The 24,081-nt window shown below is 44.7% G+C and overlaps 1 protein-coding gene across 8 annotated transcripts in view; it reads right to left on the reverse strand.

Moving 5' to 3' along the window:
• sdk2b (sidekick cell adhesion molecule 2b) overlaps positions 1-24,081 on the reverse strand; it is a 331,862-nt gene that overhangs the window by 224,035 nt on the left and 83,746 nt on the right. The gene's annotated exons all lie outside the window — the stretch shown is intronic.

A 24,081-nucleotide genomic window follows, 5' to 3' on the forward strand; every position in this document is an offset into this window, starting at 1 on the left:
ATTTGGACTCTGGTGTACCAGAGTAGGAGTTTGACTACGTATAGCCTGGATTAGGGCTGGCGATTCATTAAAAAATAACCAAAATTGACATTTAGAGCTTCAAATCGACATAGAGCGGACGTGTTGGGTATTTTATTCTGATTAAGGATATATTTTTATTTTGCTTGCAAGAAATACATTTCTGACTCTGTGTCGGTCCGTTGTGGTGAAGAGGGAGCTGAGCCGAAACGCAAGGCTCTCAATTTACCGGTCAATCTGCGTTCTTACCCCCACCTATGCTCATGAGCTTTGGGTAGTGACCGAAAGGACAAGATCGCGAATACAAGCTGCCGAAATGAGTCATCTGGCAGAAACCGCTACTCTTCCACATTGAGAGGAGCCAGATGCAGTGGCTGGTCAGGAGGCCTCCAAGACGGGCACGTCCGACCGGTAGGGGGCCTCAGGGAAGATCCAGGACACATTGGAGAGACTATGTCTCTCAACTAGCCTGGGAACACCTCGGAATCCACCAGGAGGAGCTGGACGAAGCTGGATGGAGATTTTTTTTTTTTTTAAATTCTGCTTTTTTTGGGAAATCAAATGAGATTTTTTTCCCCACAAAAGACTTTCATTCTAGTTGTGTGTTTTCAGTTCCATTGTTCCAATAAACAACCCTAAATTGTTCATCTGTGCAATGCACAGCGCCATCTCCTGACATAAGAGCAGTTTCAGTGGCGGATTACTATCACTGCCTTCTCTACCGAAAGACTGAGCAGATCATTCCTCCCCCACGCCATGCGGCTTTTCAACACAACAAAGAGTTAAATCATGATGTATTACTATTAAGGTATATTATTATTATTATGTATTATTATTATTATTATTCATTATGTATTATTGCACTACAAATTTGACGTGATCTGTCTTATTATTCTACTTTCTTTTCTGTTCTTATTCTATTTTCTTATTCTATTCTATTCTATATCTATCTATCCATTTCACTTTCAAAATTATGCAAATATTTCCAGAATAAATAGTTGAGAGTGGGATAACCGTAGATTAACTCTAAATCGAGGTTGGAGGTTGAATTAATCGTGGGTTTCATTTTTGCCCTGACCTGGATCAACCTAAAAAACAAAGGGGTTATTCACACGGAACCATTTTTTCCATTTTAAATTAGTAGCCCATGTGTGCAGCTGGAAAATAAAACAGGTGATTTGTTCATATACACCGTGTTACACATTTTATGCCAATTATATTTTTCTCTGATTTCCCTAAATAGCCAAGAGACTCCAAGTTGAATGTTATTGAACAAGCCTCCCAATGATAACAGCATTTTTTGAAGTGCACTGTTCCACATTATTATGCAAAACAGAGTTCCAAACCATGTTATTGTTGCAAGGAACTGAAAATGGTCATTTGTTCAATTAGAAGCATTAGCATGTCACATTTACCGAAATCAAAAGCTGTTTCAATCAAAACTTCTTAACAGGTCAAGTTACATTTGAACATTGGACCATTTATTTGGAAGTAGCTTCACAATTCTTACATCCATCGAGCTTGTGAGTTTTTAGAAAGTTTCTGCTTGAATTTCTTTGCAGGATGTCAAAATAGCCTCCCAGAGCTGCTGTATGGGTGTGAACTGCCTCCCGCCCTCACAGATCTTTTGCTTGAGGATCCTCCAAAGGTCGAGGTCAGGGGAGGATGGAGGTCACACCGTGAGTTTCTCTTCCTTTATGCCCACACCGGCCAGTGATGCAGAGCTGTTCCTTGCAGCACGAGATGGTGCATTGTCATGCATGAAGATGATTTTTTACAGGAAGAACGCGTCTTCTTTTTGGTCAGTCAGAAACTCCACATACTTTACAGAGGTCATTTTCACACATCGCCACCTCCTCACCGACGTCGCAGCCTTGTTGGGACATGGCGGCCGTCCACCAACCATCCACCGCTCCATCCATCTGGACCATCCGGGGTTGCAGGCCCTCATCAGTGAACAAGACTGTTTGAAAATGAGTATTTATGTATTTCTGGGCCCACTGGAGCTGTTTTTGCTTGTGAGAATTGTTAAGGGGGGGCGAATAGAAGCTATATGGATAACTGCAAGCTTCTGAAGGATGTTCGCGGGGCTCCTGAGGCACCAGCCGCTTCAAATACCCGTTTGCTGCTTTGTAATGGAATTTCACCAGCTGCTCTCTTAATTCGACAGAAACCTTCCTCATTGTGCCTTTACCTGCACAAATTTGTGTGCGCTCTGAATCAGCTACAAATCTCTTCATAGCACGATGATCAGGCTTAAGTTGCCAACTCTGCAGTAAGAAAAGCAGCTACTGGCTCTCCTAGAAGTCACTATATGACGCCAGTGTCTAATTAGCATATCATTTGCATATGATGTTGTAAAATGCTGTAGGAACAAAGCATAATCTTGTAGGAGAGACAAAGTAAAGTAAAGTAAAGTAAAGTAAAGTAAAAGAGTAAAGTAAAGTAAAGAGTAAAGTAAAAACACCTGAATTAAGTTTAGAACTGGAAATAAACTTGATTCTTGGTTTGTGTATGTAAAATTGGCCATCATTTCATCAAAATAAAATAACTGAACTTTTATCTCGGCCAACGGCTCTCAAAGTTCTCCCATCACACTTTGGCAATCGAGAACTTCTTGAAATGAGCACAATTGAACAGCGAATAACAGATTATGCTGTGTTTATTAACATGACTCAGTGTGGTTCGTGAGCAGCACACCCTTCTGGTGAATGTATGTCGTAGCAATTCATGTGCACTTTGGACACGTAGAGCTCCACATCATGGCTTGTGGCTGCCTTTGGGCGGGGCGGGCCTGTCACCGGCACCCGCCGCTGCCCAGTGAGAACACGAAATGCAGGACAGTACGTACGTTCGCCATATTAGAAAAACTCCCCAACGGCGTCAGAAAAAGTCACTAGATTTGTCGCTAGTCGCTTTTGAGAAAATCCGTCGTCAAGGGGGGGATGGAATATCGCCAGATCTAGCGACAAAGCCAAGGTGGCAACCCTGTTCATAGCTTGTCCAAGGCATTGGCATTCGGCACTAGAGAGATCCTTTTTCTTTCCCATAGTGCTTGAAAATGGTGGTCTGCTTAATAACGCGGAACGTCCTTCTTTACTAGTTTTTCCTTTAATTAGACTCACCTGGCAAATGAATTGGCACAGGTGTCTGAGATTGATCCACTGACAAATACACAACATATCCATGAGTTTCACCGGAAAACACAATATTTGATCTTTATGACACTTCAACACTTACCAATTGCATAATCATAATGGATCATATATTTCATAATATAGCTAAGATGTTTCATGGTGTGGTTCAGGTTTTTGAAGTGTGCAGGGATGGGGGCACAAGACTTCCAGTCCGACGTCGGAAGGGATACACGACTGTGAAAGGTTCGGGAACCACTGCAGCTGCATGCATTCCTTGTCTGTCAAAGTTCCCAATAGTTTGTTAAGAAGGGAAAGTGAAGTTAAGTGTTACTCCTGTGAAAAAAAGGTCCACATGTCATTGGGTGATATCAGTGACAGTGAGGATCGTGTGCATGTGACATGTATGTTTCTGTGAGCAGACCAAAATGTCTTATTGTTTCTGTGGGCTTTCTGCTGTGCACGGCCACTGCTACTTCATTATTGCCAACGCTGCTTCCGAATTCTGGCAGATGCACGGAGTGAGCGAGAAAGGCTGACATAGATCCGCTTAGTTTTGGGAATAAAAACATTCCGCCCTTGAAAGAAATCCTAGTGGAAACACTGCAACATGTTTTGTTTTTACAGCAGTAACGTCAGCATGTGTGTCTGGCAGATGATCAAAATATTCATCATATAATAATAATGGTAATAATAATAATAATAATAATAATAATAATAATAGATTTGCTTTTTCCCTTGTTTGCAGAGTGGGCGTGCAACAGGCTACAGTACAGTACAGTACAGTACAGTACAGTACAGTACAGTACAGTACAGTACATTGGTTCTATAGTGGAATGAACGGACAGAGTGAGCCTTCATCTCATTCAGCCTCGTTGTGGAGGCGGGGCTACTAGTGAGTGGTTACAGAGGGTTAGCAGTTAGCCTCGTGAGTTAGCATACGCTAAATGAATGAAGGCATGGAAGTGATGGTTTCTGAGGCGAATGCCACAGCCGACAGCCCGAGTGTGGGAATATTTCGGTTTTAAACAGAATGAACACGGTGAGCGCATGAACACCGATGACCGACACAGACAGTTTTCTCAACTGAAAAAAAAAAAAAAAAAAACTTCAGACGAAGGTGCCTGGGGCAGCAAAGCCTTCGCCCCGACTGGCAACGCTTACTGAGGCATTTGGTCGGCAAATTTAAACAAAACAGTGCAAAATGGTGCGCTGTGGAACAGCACCAGGACTGAGAGGCACGGTCAGAGGAGTGAAGTACGCGTGAGTCACTTAATAATTTCTTGTGTCCAACCTAGTAGGTTGATAAATAAAATTCACATGAAGGTTTGAACTTTTTTGAGAGTGTTCACCCAAGACAAATGTGAGAAAATATTAACGCCTGTCTGACAAAAGTGTATAAAGTGTATGGTGTGTTTTACAGCCTTAAAACATATATAATAATGGTAAAAAAAAATAAAGTTGGCTACTTACTCTTTACTTAAGTGACCCCACCAACTTTGACAAGCACTAAAACACAACTCATGCAGCCTGAGTGGCACACGGACAGCCGCATTAGCATGCCTAAACTAGGCTAACCCAGCTAGCTTACATTGGCTATTGCTGTACGCTTGCACTCGGTGACAAGTAAGAGTTTCAAAGTTTTTTCGCCGACTTAGCCGATGTTTCTGATCGCCATGTTTAGCTCAGGAGGGGGCCGGTTAGTGTTAGCTAGTGTGAGGACATGCCGCTATGAATGAGCGGTCCGCTGTGGAAGTATTTCCCCACACTGGCGTCTCCTCGTGTGGTTACAGCATGTCATTCACGCTGTCAATTTCCGCATGATTACGCATTTAACAGTAGATTCTGTTTTTATTGGGTTAATGCGGAAATGAAAAGGGCCCCACCCAGGCAGGCAAAAGGAGCGTGTCAAGGTATTCCATATTCTGGCAACTGCTGCATGTTTGCAGGTGCTGGCTGAGGCTACGTTCACGTGCTGGACTTGTTCCTCTGCAACATTTACAAGCTTGCATACTCAACTGCTGCACCTACAAGTACTGCGATACTGCAATCAGACAACATTCCCCTTGTGAGTCTTGCACAAAAAGCGGACCCCATTTGGATTCATCCCCATTCTTCATTGTGTTTTTCAAGGTCAGCGGCCTGACCCCACACCTTGAAATGCAGCCAAAAGCGCAATTAAAAACCCTGACGATATTCATAAGTCCATTTACAAGGTGGGGGCGATTAGCTGGCGCTGCGATATGTGGAGGCGACACACAAATAGATGTGGGCCAGTGTGTGGAACACCATTAGCAGGGGTCAGCCGGGTGGCCCCCTTAGGGAGGAGCACCAGAACACGGACTTCACAGCAGCTGAGTGGTCCAAAAAGGGGGGCCCTAATTGCTTCTACTTTCAACAAGGGGAGCAGAAGTTAAACGCCGCGCACATTCTTCCAGATTAATCTATTAATGTGGCTCAATAATTGATACACCGGCTCGCCGGCCTCAGTCTGGGCCCGCAATCAATTAGTCCATTTAATGAGCGGGCTAGACGAGAAGATGAACTTTAAAGACCGTCCCGCGTAAACCCTGGCTGGATTTTGGGATGCGCTTGCGGTGAAGGCTGCTGTCTCACTTTGATGTCGTACCTCTTGGCGTCTGATATTCCCCCTCAAGCGCATCGAACCCAAATGTCAGCCATATTGTGCAAACTGCAGGCGGGACTGGGAGTTCCATGCAGGCAGATGATTCGGATGCGGGCTCCAGCGAATAAACATGAATTCCATCTGACGTGGAGGCGTTCGCTCACTCATTATTTACCACAAATCACCAGCAGCAGCCTTGGGAGACCCGCTGAAAGGTTAATGACGAACGCAGCCATTTGAAGGCCAAGCGGACCTCCTGCCAGCCGCTCAGGCAACGCCTCGTGTTTACGTTTGCGAGCATCTGCGAGCCGTCGGGTGGAGGACTCATCTGGCATTTCTTAATTATTGATAAGGAAGCCCTGTGAGTTGAAAGACTGATGCGAGATTCCACAACAGGGCAAGGTAAAGGTTTGTCTTTAGTTGAATTTCTTCTCTGGATTGAACAAATCTCTGAGGAGCAGCGGGCCGTAACAGTGCAGCAGGTGGGGGGAATCCAGTTCTTGATCAAGAACTGGAAAGGACGCAAAGTTGAGCGATCCAAGCTCGGCCCAAATTGAGGACAGTACAACAACTGGAGTTTCAATTCACCCAAAGACTCATTGTCAGATTTTACTCTCATGTGCTCGTCAGTCCCTGAAAAGGTGGATAAACACCCCAAAGTTACCCTGGGTTGTTTGACGGAGTTAATAACAGCGCCGCCACGTGTTGTGTTGGTCAGAAAAGCAATAGCACAGGCACCACAGTAGCACCACAGTAGGGGTGCATGTTTGGACACATTTTCACCCTTTTGCGTGCGGTGGTTCAGGAGTAGAAGATACGTTTACACAAACAAATACACGACAGTACGAACGGAACTCGTAGAAGAACCTCAGCGCCTCCACCCGTGACCTTTCCATCCTCAAGTGTTTACTTGGCAACATAAGTCTTCAGTCTTCAGTGGTTTAAGACCACGCTGGCAAGGCCAATGGCCGCTAACGGCAGCGGTGATTGGTCATTATGGAGGTTGTTTCCTCCCTTCAAGGGTCGGGAACCTTTTCCTTCTGCAACCCCCCAGCAGACGCACGAGGCTTTCAAATCAACTTCTTGGCCTTCAACTTTTATTTCCAGCATCACAAGGCTGATGCGAAGGATAATGGTTCTTCCAACGTGCTGTAGGCTAAGTGTTCCATATCCATAAACAAAACAAAAAGTCAGGAACGGGAATAAGATCTGAATGGAGGTGAGGATGGATGAACAACAGCGGGATTTAAGGACTTTGCTGTGCAGCCATGATATCTTTTTGGGAACTGTTGAACTGCTTGCTTTTTTTTTTTTTTTTTTTTTTTAGTTTTGATCGATTCTATGATTTTCTTGCCGTAAAATATATTGAAAGGCCAAAGTTGTCCTGCAAGTCACAGAAACCCTGTCAAAAAAAAAAAAAAAAGGTTCTAGAGGCTGAAATGAAACATTTTCCCTGCGGAGCTTTCAACAAAGCAACGAATATCCTGCACTTGGTAAAACGCGCCTGAGGGAGATGTGAAAATCATCATTCCTCTACTCTGACTTGAGTGTGCAGTGCTTGACAACAATTCTGTTTTTTCCGTGTGTGCCAAAGGCTTGTTTGCTAACTTTCCTATTTGGGCTAATTGCTTTCTTAAAGCAATTATCCAAAGAGTGTTGTAAAAGTCCCCGAAGCTGCTTGGAACTTTCTTCTCCGGAGCCACAATACACAAAATGCATGCATAACAAAAAATGATAGAAAAGGCTTCTTACCTTTATTTTGTAGGCAGGCAGAGCGAGCAGCACCGAGGGAGGGAAAAAAAAAGATAAAGAAGATTAGAATTGGCACTGCGCTAAATCAACACGATGTTGCTCTCACAAACAATTTAATAGAAAAAAGACTTTGCATATGCAGCCTGACACGGCCTCGCAACAACCTGCATTAGTGCATCGGGGGGGGGGGGTCTGTTTGCATCAGCCGGACAGGAACTGAGAGCCCACAATCCGAAAGCTGATAATTGCAGATGAAAAAGGAGAGCGGGGGAGGTGGAGACGAGTGATGAGGCTGAAGGAGGTGCAAAAGGAGAGACGAGACGACTTTCTTTCATCTTGTCAGCTCTACCAATGTTGCCTTCAAGTGCAACCGAAAACACATCACGGCGCATTCACTGACCCGTTCTTCTTGACGTTGTCCTTCCTCAGTGCGGCTCTGCGCCACCACGTGTTCTACTGCACACGTGAATACACACGACTTGTTTTTTCTACTCTATCGCCAACCTATAGGAGGGCATCAGAGCCACAAGACGTTGTAACGTGAAACATTGTAACATGAAATGTGACGTTGAGCGTTGTAACATGAAACGCAACCTGAACCACAACGTGAAACTTTGTAACACAAAACGTTGTAACGTGGAACGCTAGAATGTAAAACGCTGTATTATAAAATGTTGTAATATAGAACATTGTAACACAAAATGCTGTAACATGAAACACTGTAACATGAAACCTTGTCATTTTAAACTATAACGACCGTTGCAATGTGAACTGTTGTAACACGGAATGCTGTAATGTGAAATGTTGCAATGAAGCAATACAACATAAAACGTGAAACATTGTAACATAACACAAAATGCTGTAACACGAAACGCTGTAACGAAATGTTGTAACACGAAACGTGACATGAAATGTTGTAACATGGAACTTTGTAACGCGGAAGTAGCGTGAAACGTGACATGCAATGTGACACGCAACGCTGTAACGTGAAACCTTGTCACGTGGAACATTGCAACGCCGAAGGTTGTAACATGAAACACTGTAACATGAAACGTTGCAATGTGAAATGTTGCAACATGAAACGTTGTAACACAAAAGCTAACCTGAACCATAAGGTGAAATGCTGGAACAAGAAGCACTGCAACAGTGGAACGTTGTAACACGTGTAACACGTGTATAACACGTGTATAACACGCTGCCACGTGAAACGCCTGTGGAACGCGGGGACACAAAGAGATGCAACACGAAACACTGCAACGCAAAATGGTGTAACATGAAACGCCGTAACACGAAATGCTGTAATGTGAAATGTTGTAACACAAAATAACATAGCATTAAAAATGGTGTAACATGAAACCTGCGATGACTGTGTATTGTGTGTATAATGTGTGTTGTGTGTATTGTGTGTACTGCGTGTTGTGTGTATTGTGTGTATAATGTGTGTTGTGTGTATTCTCTGTGTTGTGTGTGTATAATGTGTGTTGTGTGTATTGTGTGTGTTGTGTGTATAATGTGTGTTGTGTGTATTGTGTGTGGTGTGAGTGTATAATGTGTGTTGTGTGTATTGTGTGTGTTGTGTGTATTGTGTGTATAATGTGTGTTGTGTGTATTGTGTGCGATGTGTGTGTATAATGTGTGTTGTGTGTATTGTGTGTGTTGTGTGTACTGTGTTTGTTGTGTGTATAATGTGTGTTGTGTGTATTGTGTGTGTTGTGTGTATAATGTGTGTTGTGTGTATTGTGAGTGTATAATGTGTGTTGTGTGTATTGTGTGTGTTGTGTGTATAATGTGTGGTGTGTATTGTGTGTGGTGTGTGTGTATAATGTGTGTTGTGTGTATTGTGTGTGTTGTGTGTATTGTGTGTATAATGTGTGTTGTGTGTATTGTGTGTGTTGTGTGTGTATAATGTGTGTTGTGTGTATTGTGTGTTGTGTGTGTATAATGTGTATTGTGTGTATTGTGTGTATAATGTGTGTTGTGTGTATTGTGTGTGTTGTGTGTTTATAATGTGTGTGGTGATGCTGGCCTTAAAGACTAGTTAGTATTTCTATAATAGAATGCGTGTAAAGGCAGCAGGTTTAAAGACTAGTTAGTATTTCTATAAAGGCAGCAGCTTTAAAGACTAGTTAGTATTTCTATAAAGGCAGCAGCTTTAAAGACTAGTTAGTATTTCTATAAAGGCAGCAGGTTTAAAGACTAGTTAGTATTTCTATAAAGGCAGCAGCTTTAAAGACTAGTTAGTATTTCTATAAAGGCAGCAGGTTTAAAGACTAGTTAGTATTTCTATAAAGGCAGCAGCTTTAAAGACTAGTTAGTATTTCTGTAAAGGCAGCAGCTTTAAAGACTAGTTAGTATTTCTGTAAAGGCAGCAGCTTTAAAGACTAGTTAGCAGCTTTATTGCTGTGTCTTTGTCCTGGTAGTTTTGGTGCTTTAGGAGAGACAAGTAGACGTAATTGGATCAGAGTGCGGGTCTAAGCTGGGCTGAGAAGAAAAAAGAAGGACGTTGAAAAACAAACATCAGACATCTGCATGAATCTCAGGTAGCGCATCCAAAAAGTGTGTCATCCATTATTCATGATCAGACGCCTCCTGTAGTCTGACGAGCGCGTACACAAATACTTTTTATGAGACAATTATGCAAGTGAACATCTGCTGACGTGCGTCGCTTTTGGAAGTGGAGGCTTGGAGTTGCCGCCGTGCAAGGAAAGGAAAGGAAAGGAAAGGAAAGGAAAGGAAGGAAGTGTGTGTTTTGGGGCTCATGTCCAACTAGAATGTGCTTGTCAGAAGGCAAACAGCGCACGTGCGTCACCAGGCCGCACCTTCCATTCCATGTAAACAGCAAACAACAAGCTAGCTCGGCTTTGGCGCTTTAACGCCGCGTGAGCGTCATTGCTTCGAGACAGTAAGTTCATCAAATGCAGATTTCGGAACTCAATTTTTTTGATTACATTTAAAAAACCAAAACCAAAAATCATGAAAGGTCAATTAAGTTGCAATGAACATGACCTCCCGGCTGAATGATGATTACCAAAGTCATGAAAAATCTTTAATTGCGTTGGCATTTTCTTGAGAATGAAAAGTTACTCAACAGCTGACATTCTCCTGCCGTGCCGCAACTTCTTCTTTGACATTTTTACGTGGTGATTAGCAGCCACGCGGGCGATGTTTTGCCTTCCAGTTGAACACTGGCAGCCTTAGAAGGAAAACTGCGATGACAGCTGATAATATGTTACTTCAAACATCCACAAATGTCACCTGTTTCACGCAAACACCACATGACTTCCTGTGGGAGAAGTGCTGATTGTCCTTCAAATGGAGGTTATGAAAGCCAAACGATCGGGTGATGTCTGCTATCAGGAACGTCTCCTGATATTAAAAGACACGTTTGCGTGTGACACCTTCACGGCGACTGGCCAAATGAGTCGGGCGCCGTTAAACGAGTGCAACACGTGCTAGCAAGGTGCACACGCGAGGAGGCGGTAACAGGCGGTGGTCTGCCGGCAGCCGTTAGCACAGTGCTAATTAAAAGAGAGCGGCCACAGAGGAGCCTCGTCGAAGAGGGCGAGAACAACATCGCCGGTCCGAGGACGACGTCTGTCAGCTTGAATGTAGCGCAGTTTCCTGGAGTTTATTTTAGGATGAGAGAACCTTTCATGTTATGCATATTCCTCCTAAGTGAGAGTTAGACAATTCAAAGCATTCCGTCCGGGGGCCAGCAGCCTAGCGGAGCGTGAGATGCAAATAAAAAAACAAACAAAATCAACAACATGGAGATTTCATCATCTTGTTAACAGAAGGGAGGAGGAGTGGATGGACACACGCCCATTAGCCTCACTGTCCCGTGCATCCAAGCCGTGCCGTAAAAGCACGGAAGCGGCTCCTGATGCCATCTTGGGCGGCAACATACCCAACTGTTACATGAGACGCCTGGCATTCCTGGCACACGGCGAGAGAACGGTCCAGAAACCCCTGACTTTGTGGAGCGCAGGGATGCGTGCCGAGGCTCGGTACCACCTAAACGGTAGCAACCGGACCAAAAGGCAAATATCGGTCCGTCATTTGGATGCTGAATGAAAGCAGATCATCTGCAACAAGTGCCTGAAGGTGAAATGAAATGAATCACACTCAGCACCACCGGGAACGTCAACGTCAAGATTACACCACGAAGATCTCCAGAAAAGCGCATCGACGATCAGATTTATTTATGACTTAGTTATCATTTCATTGATATTATTGAGGCAGTTTGTTTAGTAGCAGTTGGGTTCAAAGGAGCAGGAGTGAGGCTGCCGTCAACATCAAGTTAGGACGTAATCGGGCACCTTTCCGATGTGTTACGTAACACAAATATTCCAAAATAAAATAGATTGGTTATTTTTATATTCTGTTATATTTCCCAGCTTTGATTTCACCAAAAGCTTCTAAAAGCTGCTTTTAAAGAGTTCCATTGAGCACTTCCAACGCATCTTCTCTTCTATGTTTGTCATTTCTGTATGCCGTCTTCACTTCGGTTAATGTCTTCGGTTCCTGTCTTTGGTCCATGTCTCATGTCTGTGGTCTGTGTCTTTCGTGTCTTCAGTCCATGTCTTTGGTTACGTGTCTTTGGTTTGGGTTTTCGGTCCTTATTTTCGGTTCGTGTCTTTGGTCCAAGTGTCATGTCTTTGGTCCGTGTCTTTTGTGTCTTCAGTTCCATGTCTTTGGGTTCATGTGTTTGGTTTCATATCTTTGGTCCGTGTCTTCAGTTCCATGTCTTTGGGTCCGTATCTTTGGTCCGTGTCTTTGGTTCGTGTCTCTGGTTCATGTCTCTGGTTTGTGTCTCATGTCTGGTTTGTGTCTTTGGGTCTGTGTCTTTGGTCCATGTCTCATATCTTTGGTTCCGTATCTCTGGTTCGTGTCTCATGTCTGGTTTGTGTCTTTGGGTTTGTGCATTTGGTCCATGTCTCATATCTTTGGTCCGTGTCTTTGGTGTCTTTGGTCCGTGTCTTCGGTTCCCTATCTTCGGTCTGTGTCTTTGGTCCATGTCTCATGTCTTCGGTCCGTGTCTTTGGTTGCGTATGTTCGGTTCGTTTCTCTGGTCTGTGTTTTCAGTTCCTTTCTTTGGTTCATGTCTTTGGACTGTGTCTGTCATGTCTTTGGTTCATCCAGCGTTGAAAGTAGAGTGCAAGTGAACTGAACGGCATCATAGCCCACGTGAGGTACTGTATGGGTCTCGGGTCTCTGTTTGTTTGCTGCCCACCAGGGTTTGGATGATGAGCAAACAAATGGGGCTAGCAGAGCAAACGCACCACAGTTCCTTTTAACCGCACCAAACCGTGTGAAAGCACCCGAAGTGAACTGGGCAATCAGATCACGTACTTCTGTTTTTCTGTAAAAGAAAAAAGAAAAGGAAAAAGAGCCGCTAAGGGTTGAAAATAGTTGAAAGCAAACTTAAAAAAAAAAGTAGGCCTGCAGGTTTTGGAGTAGCGGCTAAGCTCGCTATCATCCTAAAGCACTCCGCCAGCTTTGCACAAGTTGCAAAGTGAAACAACCCCAAAGTGAACTCTCTTGTCTCGCGGCCACACGATGAGCGCTAGACGACACTGCAGCGCCAAAGCCAAGCCACTCCGGACACGATCCGACCTTCCAAAGGTTCAAGACCACAAAGACGTGGTGTCCAATGAAAGCACACCATGATGGCGTTGGTGATAAACACAGGACAGGAAAAGATGCGTCATTTACTAATGCTGCTGAATGTCATTCAGCACCACAGGTGGCGCTAAAGCTCTTAACCTTTCAAAGTGACTCCCTGGAAAAAACAGCATCAACAAACAAGAGAAGCATTCATCAAACAGATGAACATTGAATACTTTTATCGACATATGGTTTCAATATAAGTAACAAAAAAGTCAATAATGTCAGAAATCACAAGTATTCATTTTATAAATAAAATGAAAATGGTTACGTGAATAATAAGTGTAAATGAATGTTTGAAATGTTTGCATGAATATTACAAATTTGGCCAAAAGGTGACTCATTCACCTGCATGCAAGTGCACGCGGTGCTGTTTGATTGGCTGCAGCATGAGGTCTGTTCTCAGCAGGAGAAACATCTGTGGGAACGTTTCACCAAGCGGCGGTGTGGCTGGGCTGCTCTTAGCAACGGCCGCCGCACACAACAAGCGGCTGGAGGTCAAAGGTCGTGAGGATTTCAACCTCCACTTCTCTAACAGGCTTGTGTGCGGTCCCCGGAGGAGTGACGCGGACATCCCGACTAGCGTCTAAAATCACCGTGTTCAAGGGTGAGGATTTGTCATGTTTCATGCAAGCCAGCAGAGGAGTTCCATGAAGCAAAACAATAAGTAGGGGAAGCGTCAAAAACACAATCACTAAAAAATATGCATTGCATTTGCACATTTGCATGCATCCACGAGGCGACGCGGCGCACGTTTAATTAAATTTCACGCGGTTCGATTGGCGTGGGCGGGAACAGACGGCACCGATAAGTCAGCGCCTCGGTTTTTAATTAACATTCCGGAGCAGGCCAGCCGCCATTGCGAAGGAAACTGCGCGGCTAAAGTAGGACGACGGCCCTCCAACAGCCAACCAGATAAGAGCGGCGTCCTTTCGCATCCAAAAGAGGAAGTGCTTTAATGCTAACGCTAGCGACGTCGTATGATGGACAGACGCTTAACATGTTCCATTGTGTTTTCTCTGCTGAACTCTCGAGATGAAATGAGCTGGAGGGCTTTTAGAGACGGCTTTTCTTGAAATGAAAGCAGGAGAACACCGATGATTGTGCAGCGTTAGCGACTGCTGAGGTGAGGTTTATGTACTTTTAATGCAAAGGAACAAAGCGTCGTCATCACGCAGCACATCAAGCCAGGAAATGCACTGAACGGGAGAAATGGGAGAAATGTCACAGTTCCACGGTATTATAATTTCTAGCTCTAAAATGTGTTATTTTGACACATCTTTGTCGAAAAGAAGAGACAAAAATATTTTCTGCTGAACAGTTAAACAATATAATAGAACATGATGGAAGTGGAACATATGTACAGTATTTCAAATAAACAACTGGCTGACTTCTCCATCAGTTACAAAGAAAATGCAGCTGTTCATGCAGCCTCCGATGGCTAATCCTCTGGCTCATTTCACAAGACCATAAATACTTTCTTACTAAAAAAACACAATGCAAATAAATGCAACCAGTGACTCAAAAAAGGTCACAACATAAATAATCATTTCAAAAACACGTCATGTTACTGTTAGATGTACAGTCGTTACATGGAGGCCTGGCTTGGCACATGCTAGCTAGCGTGACCAGAGCAGACTGTCTACGAGCTCTCTCTGTATCACTAGCTGTCGGCCTTCATCTTATCCTTTATCCAACCTTTGGCACACTTAGGATCGACCCGCTCCTGTCACACACATAGACATGCAACAGGATGCCCCCCCCCGCGGGATGGAAGGCCAAGCTCGGTAAACGGACATCTGACCTGAAGTTCCTCGGCCTTGCTCCTGCACTCGTGTGGAAGACGAGTCCCTGCAGCTGTGCATCATTCTTCCTGGTACATTAAAATGTTCAGCTTAAGCTATCCTTTCTGAGACTTATTGGGAAGAAAGACTTTCATTACGTTACTTCATAGCGCGATCACAACTTGTCCTGAAGTGTATTTGCTGAGTTTTCATTTTTTTATTTTTTTATTTGCTTGCCTGCGCCACCAAGTTTCACTTACGTTTCCAGCTTATGTGATTATTGTTAGCAACTGTTGCTAGGTGGTTGTTGCTTGTTGTTCAGTGTAAACGAGAGTAAACGCTTTACACACATCTTGTCACACCGGCGCCGTTTGATGCTAACGAGGCTGCGATGTTTAAGTTGCCCGACTTTCTGCAACACAGCACACGCATGTTGTTTCAGCACATGGAAGCCCAGTTCCAACTGTGATGAATAACACATTTCCACATTGTGGCTGCGCCGGACCTCCGTGGACTATTTTGAAACCCTGACTTTTTCATACCGTGGTAGACCTTGAAACCGGTAACCGGTCCATGCCTAATGCAAAGCTAACAGGAGTCAGAACTATAAAAATGTAGATTAATCCCAAAACGTGAGGTTGAAAGTAGCCGTTCCGTCGCGTAGTAGCTGTCACTGCATTGAAATTCACCACAAAAATGCGAGACCCCGGTAGCAGGCTGTGATTTGACGTTGATTGCGTAGAGGCGACGCCGGGCTATCACGCCGCATCACAGCTTTGCTGCCCCATGAAGATCGCGTCCGAGAAACTATGGCTTTCATCCCCAAGGAAAATGATGGACACATAAGAAAAGATTATTGTTGATGGATAATAAGATTATTGTGTTGCGTTCAAGTGCCTCTATTGTATTGCTTGTGTTCTCTCAGAAGCTGGAAAGAAACACCTTGGCATTGAACGCGATGTGCAAGAGTCCGTGATCTCTCACGTCGAGAACATTGTGGTTTGGATGGTGCTGGTGGTGGGAGAGGATGGAGGGGGGTGGGGGAGGATGGGGTGTGTGTGTGTGGAGGAGTCAGCCTCCTCTCTGCAAACAAGGCACCCTCAGTGCGAGCGCGGCACCACGCGTGGGTAAAGCCGACGGAATCGCCTGATCAACATTCACTCCACGCTGCGGCCAGCGTCTCCTGGCAGCCCTGCTGCGGTTCTGATGGTGTTCCTGTTCCGTGTTCTCATCACTGCTTCCTCTTGTTCTGTACTGCTGGCACTTTCACACTTGCTGAACCTCCAGCGTCCCTGTTTACCCTTACATCATAACACTCGGGTTAGTCGTTATGTCTTGCTTTTCGGTCATTAGTGACTGAAGGTGCGGGGCTGCGGCCAAGGAATAAAACACACAATCTCACTCAACACGCAGATAAATATGGCAACCCTGGAATTCAGTTTTTGTGAAGACTTTTTGACATTTTACATCATTTCTCATGGAATCAAATGAGCTTTCGTTAGGGTCGGGGTTTAGGGTTGGACTTCTCTCCCAATAAAACGATACAATTAGCTTTAAATCATGTCCCAAAGTAAGGGAAATATACGGTACATGTTGTGGATTTTTATACTTTACTAAGAATTATTCAAGTGTTTTTTCTTAGGTAGTATCTTCGGAACGCAAATGGCAGGAAAACTCATTTTGCAGTGATGTTCTTGTGCAATGACAGGAACGTTGTCTAAAACCTTCTATCCCTACGTTCGGTGATCGACCAGCCAGCTGACCGGAAAAAATGGCCGCATAACACCAACAAGGAAGAAGCCGGCGAACACCAAAGAAGAAGAAGAGGCAGGAAGCGTCTGTGTTCATCCATTTCAACCATGGACAGTGTGCGACGGCGCGCAAAAGTTTGGCTGAAATTCTGCAAAAAAAAATGAAGGGTGCAGCAGTGCAACATTGCAGTGCCATCACATCATGCAAAGGAGGGTGCACCACTAACCCCACTCGATCTTCAGCATCGGGATCGGCTGCCAATCTGCTGTATTTTGAGATCGGGCCGATCCGGCTGCCGCATAATTCCGACACGGTATGTTTGGTAATACGCCTCAATGCTGCTGGCCACTTGACTCGCGCCGCCCGCAATATGAAGAAAATGTACCGCGCTGAAGTTAGTTTCACGTTGGATATTCTGCTCTGTAGCTACGGAGGTCTCCCCCCCTCACTGTGCCCCCAATGCTGTGTCATGGTACGGGGAGCTTGCATGGCAAGTGCCGCTGTAACCGCTGGTTGTTTATACTAGGGACCGTCAATAAATTACTATTGTGATGAAGACAGTTTGTTAAAAAAAATGGTCATTAATTCTAAATGACACCACAAATTGATTTATAACCCTGCCAAGTGATTAGTCCTACCCTAAAAGTATTTTAGTGCCTATTTTTTCCAATTCTATCTTTTATTGGAGGGGCTTTTATTGGATCTTTTATTGGATTAGGGACCTGACAAAAGCCAAACAATATTGTTTGGTCATGCTGTGGAATAAAAATGTACATTCAGCAATACTTTGATTGCACTATTTTTAATGCTTTGAAGCGCTATTTTCATAACCATACTCAGTTCCACAACTTCATGTTTGTAACTAATCTACTAACCTACTAATCTACTAACATGATGAAGCACCTGCGGCTTCACGGTGTCAGGAGTGCCCTGTTTTTGTCGATTGTGCATCATAAGACGCTCTCCAACACAAACAACAGCACATGTGTAAAATCATTTGTGAACGTTCACTCCTATGTAAAGAGACCTCTAAACGTTTATGTTCCAGGTTCGATGCTTTGATATTTACATACTGGTTAAAAATAGCCCTGTGAGAAATTCACAGTAAAGTCATGTATAAAAAGTTCATATCTTTTTAAAAAAATCATGGAGACATTCAGACATTTGATCCAAGAACTTTGGTTAGCACCCTCATTTAAACCACGCAAACTTTTATCACCCAACCTCGGAAAATGTCACGTTGTGGCATCGTGATTTGCTGCCGATGACCTCAGGATGCAGAGTCAAGACCCAGTGCTGGTAAAAAGTATTTCTTATTTTTAGCCGTGAAGCAGAAAAAAAAGGAAGCTGGCAGCAGGAACGTGTAAAAAAACAAACAAAAGCAAAGCAGACAAGAGCCGTACGGCAAGCGGGGATCAAACAAACACGCTCAATGCTCAGACACAGAAAGACGCCACCGGCTGAACCAAATAATCAGAAACACAAATTAGCAGCAGGTGCGCGTGATTAAAGAAGAAAAGGTGACCGAGAAACGAACAGAACAAACACAGGCAGAACTACAAAATAAAGGCATGCAAACCGGAACCAAAGCATAAAAGGGAAACTAAACCACCCGACACGCCGGCAGAAGAACAGAGCGTGACAGAAAAGAATTGGAACTGAGAATCGTTAGGAACCGGAATCGAAACGAACAATCAGAATCGGAACCAAATTTGCTCAAACTGAAACGGTACCCAACCCTACTTTATGGCATTAATTGGTTTCGGACACAACCGTGATACGTGAAGTAGGATTCATGCTACTTTATGAATGCTACCTTAGTAGGATTCCTTATTTAAAAATAGAATATTTTGGTAGTTAAAGCATAGAAAACCTGTTTAGCACCTTTTTGTACCTTTTTGCGCATAAAAACCTCGTCTGTGAAATGGAGTGCCCAAACAAAGCATCCACGCGTCGGTGACTGAGTCTCTGTGGTTCTTTTAGAGTTGGGACACTTGAGACAGATTCCAGCCACCTTTATGAGGTGCATGTGTGCGTTATTTGTTCATGCAACTGACACAGAACGGTGAACAACTCTGCTTCTGTCTCCTTTCTTCCTCTTAATAAGTGCAGTGTGCCCTGCACTGATGAGGCGTTCAAACACGATATGTATTTCTGAGTGTTAAAGGGATGTGTGCGTTTTTTAGGATGACTGCAAAAGAAAGTAGCAAGAGAGAGAACTTTGATAAGAAGCTGAGAAACACCACTGAACTGAAGAAAGAAGTGGTAGCAAAGTAGGAAGGTAGCATCTGTCAAAATAGTAGGAACCTTAACACAGGTTGCACAGGGAATGCTTTACGGGAGACACGTAACAGAAAGTGAAATACCAAGTCCTCTCTTTTTCCAGTTGTCTACTCCTCATGTCTAGCCCGTCTACTTTGGTTTACACTCCACATGCGTGCAATATTCACATGCGGGCCTCCACTAAAAAGAAGAAGCAGCTCGCTAAGACAAGCGTGAGGACCAAACCAAAACCGTCAGCGCTCGCTAAACGCCTCGCGTTTGACTCCCGCGGCAATGAAGGAGTGAAACGGCGGCAGCCGGAGGCCGTTCTCACCCGACTCCCCTTCGATGAAGTGACAAGGGAGGAGGGTGGCGAGGGGAGGGGGAGACGGCTTAATGTCAGACAATGTTGCTGTTGTCGCGCCGCACGGGGAGGAGAATCCACGAGAGCAGACTTCTTCTGTCATTCATTCAGGAGGTAATTAGCGGGAAGACGTTTAAGAGGCGACAGAATAAAAAAAATCCCACAGGGAAAGAGAAATGAAGGGAGAGGGAAAAAGGCTTGAAAGAGGATTATTACCACATCTGTCTTAGAAGTTTTGACACTTGCGTACATTAGCAGAAGACTTTAAACACTTTGAGAGATGGAAGCAGGCCAAAAGTACCCCCCACCCCCCCACCCGCCACGCACACACACACCACCACCACCAAAGATACAGCTAGCATCGCTAGTACATTTATTATTAATGATACCAGCGAAAGAAGTAATAATAACACATAATAACACATAATAAAGTACACATAATAAAGCTAGCTGGCAGTTTGTTACGTTATGTGGCATGGAAACAGGAGTTCAGAACATTCTGCAAGAGAGATGATCTCATGATGGCAAAAAAGAACAATGATTGGCTTGACTGATTGTTGATTTTCCCCTTAATGGATCAAGGACGTGTCACCCTTGACGTCTTCCTCCTACTTTTTGAACGTGGTATGGTATGTTTATTTGCTTCAGACATGCGTAACACGTTACATGGAGGAACATGACAACGCTGCAGTTGCACAATTCAACATGTCTGAAAAGCAGGTAATCCTACCCCTTCCACATGTCTGTTAACTTGGACTCCTACATCTTTTTCTTCTTTTCAATATTTTATTTACATGTTTTCCACTTCCCGTATGAAAGGCTGGTGATCAATACAATTTAAACAATGATACATTGGGAATAAATAGTTAATAGTAAATAGGAATATATATTATATAATAGGAATAGGAGTGAGCCTGTATCAAGTCTTTGTGTGTTGTGTCTTTAATTCCTTGTAGTCGACGGCAAAACTATCGCAGAGGAAAAAAAACAACCTGCTACTGCATGTACTATTAATAGAAGAAGTAGTAACAAGTAGCAGAAGTCAGTTAATTAGCTTGTTAGCAGTTAAGAGCAGATGTCACATTGCTTTTCTTGTTGAGGCACAACCAACAGCGCCTCTGCAGGTAATGCACTGCAACTCGCGGTTCACCTTTCGCTGACTTCTTTGTGTTTACGGTCCACGACCTTGTGGTGGATTGCAGCGATCTATGGGTGCTCTGTTGTGTGTGTCTGTTACTGTATTTCCTACTGCTACCAGCAGAGGGTGTTGTATACTCATGTGAGAGTTGAAGATGTGTGCAGCCGGAGAAAAGACGTCATCCCTCCACCTGTCTCAGTATGTGTTTATGTGCCTGTACGAGCATATTAGGAACCCTCAGCTGACTCTCTCTTGGGCCCGTGCACTGTGTTCTGCGTTCTGATTGGCTGGAGACCAGTGTCAATCAATCTCCTTCGTGCAGCACTGCCGTGTTTTCTGTTGTATGATCGCTAGCAAACAGATAATGATCGCTGACATACGGTCTCTGAAGTCTGCATGTTTGCGCGACAAAACAATGTCGACGAAACGTTCTGCAGAATACATGAAGGACCAGGCGGAGGAATAAAATACTACGACAGGAGCAACATATTTTAACGAGGATACAAAAACGCTACAGCCCAACTTCGCGGACTTCACTTATTGAGGGCTATTTTGGGAACCTATCCCCCACGATAAAGGAGGGAACACTGGATATAAAACCCCAAAGTGAATCACATCCACTTTGCTTGGCGTCAAAACCGCTGACACAAAAAACAGAATCCATCATGAAATATTTACTTTTTTACCTGTTGTTTTCTTATTTGTACATTTTTGGCTGTTGTGCCGTGAACAGCGGGACCTCCGGGAGGCCCCGTGGTGCCTTCGGCAGTCTGTCCAGCGCTGCCATTAGCATATGGCTGCGCGCTAAGATGAGTTTTCTTTGGCCTCATCAAATATTCACCATTACAAACAGACAAACTCTCTCCTCGTGGTTGGCGTTTATGTTTAATTAATGCGGCTGCCTCGCTTCACCCGCCTGTTTTATTTTTTCCCTGCCTCCGTTTTAAGCTTCTCCTGTTCCACATTTCAGCCCAACAGAACTCCCACAACATTTGAGTGCATAGATTTGCTCATAAATGGCTGATTTCAGACCATTTATGGCGACACGCGGGGAGCGAGCAACATGTTGCCGTGAAGGTGGCGGCGTTATCTGCGCCCCCCGCTGTGCCGTTGTTGCGAAAGAAGAAGCCTGATGGTCCGCAGCAATGAGGTCAACTCTGCTCTTTGCATTTCTTGGCAAAAAGTTTCCTTTAAACAAGTCTGCCGCCATTAAGGAGGACTCCTATCGCGGCGAGACGCCGTGCGTACTTTGTCAACACCAAGTCGCTTGTTTGCTTCTTTGCGTGCGCTCCTCCCCTGCAGCCCCTCGCAAGGATGAAAGCACTGGAGGCGTCCACACGCAGCTCAAACAAACAATCACAGACTGCTGCCGGTGCCGCTGGTGCGGGTCAGAGCGGCTCTTTCATGTATCTTGTGTCGAGACAACAAAGTACACAATCCATACGATTGTTTCATCATCTTCTATTTGCCACCGACGCCGCTCACTTTGAAGCAGATGAAATGCAGGTGCTTCCCTCTTCCATCCCTACATGTGAATCGAGCGTTTGTCGGGGCCGCGACAACGGCAAGAGCAAACAAGAACAGAAGCAGAAGAAGAAGAAGGAGTAGGAGGCTGAGGGTTGAGGAGTAAACTTTGAAAAATGCCCTGAAGATGAAGCTTTAAAGTTCAACGCGGAGAGTCAAACGTGCCGTAACGAGGCTTTGAAGAAAGCGATGACTCGGCTGACCCTCCCGTGTCGAACAAGAAAAAGACGAAGAAGACTCCCGTCAAATTGGCCCCCTCCCTCCCAGCTACCAGGCACACGCAGTCTCCATCTATTCGTCCTTTAGTCCTTCATTGATCGCTGTCCATTCCTTTATCCCTTCATCCGTCTGTCCTTCCATACCTGACATCAATCTATCCAACATCCATCTTGTCCATACCTTTTCCTCGACTTCCTTGTGTCCTTCCAAAGGATGCCTGCATCCCTCCATCATCATTATTTAACCTGACCTCTATCTGTGCTTCCATACATGCCGGCATCCCTCCATCACCCGTGTTGTCCATTCCTTTAACCCCCCCATCCATCTGTCCTTCATTACTGCACCGTGCAGTTAGTCCTTCCCTTCAACCAACACCCACCCGTCCTTCCGTCCCACACGTCATCCCTCCGTCACCCTTCCTGTCCATCGCTTCATCCTTACACCCACCTCGTCCATCGGTTTATCCCCATGTTCCAACCAATCATTCCAGCATCTTGTTCACATGTCGTGTCTTCATGCATCTATCTATTTTAAATTTGTCAAGTATGCCTGCCTCATTAGTCACCCTTCCCTGCACGCATTCACATTCTTCATTCACCACCAATCCATCGTCCATTCGTGAGTCAACAATCTCCTCATCTCATCAGCCCATCCATCTTCTTCCGCTTAGCCCAGGATCGGGTCACGAGGCAACAGCTTAAGCAGGGAAGCCCAGACTTCCCTCTATCAGGCTACTTCGTCCAGTTCCCAGGCCAGTTGAGAGACATAGTCTCTCCAATGTGTCAAGTGTCCCGTGTCCCGAGGCCTCTTATCGGTCAGATGCCTAGGGAGGCGTCCGGGAGGCATCCTGACCAGATGTCCGAGCCACCTCATCTGGCTGCTCTCAATGCGGAGGAGCAGCGGTTCTACTCTGAGTTGACAGTGCTTCTAACCTTATCTCTAAGGGAGAGCCCAGCCACCCCACTGAGAAAACTCATTTCGGCCGCTTGTACCCACCACCTTGTCCTTTCAGTCACTACCCAAAGCTCATGACCACAGGTGAGGGTTGGAACGTAGATTGACTGGTAAATTGAGAGCTTTGCCTTTCGGCTGAAGTCCCTCTGACCGAGTCTGCATGACTGCATATGCCACCCCAATCTGCCTGTCCATCTCGTGTTGCATCTTTCCACTCAGCCGTGAAGAAGACCCTAAGGTACTCCACTTGAGGCCGCATGCCATCAACGCCCTGGCTGCGAACTGGTGAACAGTCCCTACATCACGTTCATCCGACCATCACTCAATCCCATCTCATCCGTCCATCCAAGAAGGCCAAACAACAAAACTAACTATTTGGAAGTTAATTATAAACATTTATTTATATTGTTTTTCAACCTAATCAACTTCTTTTGATGACCATTATTGTATTTTTTAAATTTGAAAGTCCACGAGGCGTTTTAATACAATGAAACAGTGTTTAATCCGCATGTGACAGCTGGACAGATGATAGCAATAATTTATTCCACAGCTGTGACGCTTCCTCGGAATGCAGTGAAAACATGACAGATATCTTCGAACAAAGCTTACAGAGGAGCTTAAATCAAGACATTTGCTGACGTCTGTCAATCAAAGTGTCATCAGTCTCTTCTTGCTAATTTATCGCCATTTCGCTTTCAAGGTTCCACACGTCTCCCGCTCATGTATTGTCTCTGTGCTGTAATCAGATTGCAGGCTCACAGGATTAGACCTGAGCACAGATACAGAATGAAAACTCTTTATTATATCCCCGACAAGAATACGGCAAACAGGAGATAGCGCCGGTGACACGCGCTATCGCATCCCATCGCTGCAAATGATATCAACCA

This window comes from Dunckerocampus dactyliophorus, chromosome 15, assembly GCF_027744805.1.
Source record: "Dunckerocampus dactyliophorus isolate RoL2022-P2 chromosome 15, RoL_Ddac_1.1, whole genome shotgun sequence".
Lineage (NCBI taxonomy): Eukaryota > Metazoa > Chordata > Actinopteri > Syngnathiformes > Syngnathidae > Dunckerocampus > Dunckerocampus dactyliophorus.